Genomic DNA, 301 nt, shown 5'->3' on the forward strand with positions numbered 1-301 from the left:
AGCGAGCGACCCGAAGCCTGCCGAGCATGACTAACGTCGGGATTAACCGCCGCCAACTACTCGGAGCGCCTCCTTCATCCACCACTGAGGAGCTTCTCGGGCTCCTTCCGGCACCACAGAAAACTTCCGGGAGGCGGCCAATCAGCGCGCCGATCCCGCTTACTTCCGGTCCTGCTCCTTTCTCGCGATAACACCTTCGCGTTCCTTTCGTTCCCACTACCAAATAAGAGGGAATATCCTTCCGCGCGTCTTCACCCCCCTCATCCTTTCTCTTACAATGGTTGCCCCGCGGTCAGATTCT

This window comes from Heteronotia binoei, chromosome 14, assembly GCF_032191835.1.
Source record: "Heteronotia binoei isolate CCM8104 ecotype False Entrance Well chromosome 14, APGP_CSIRO_Hbin_v1, whole genome shotgun sequence".
Lineage (NCBI taxonomy): Eukaryota > Metazoa > Chordata > Lepidosauria > Squamata > Gekkonidae > Heteronotia > Heteronotia binoei.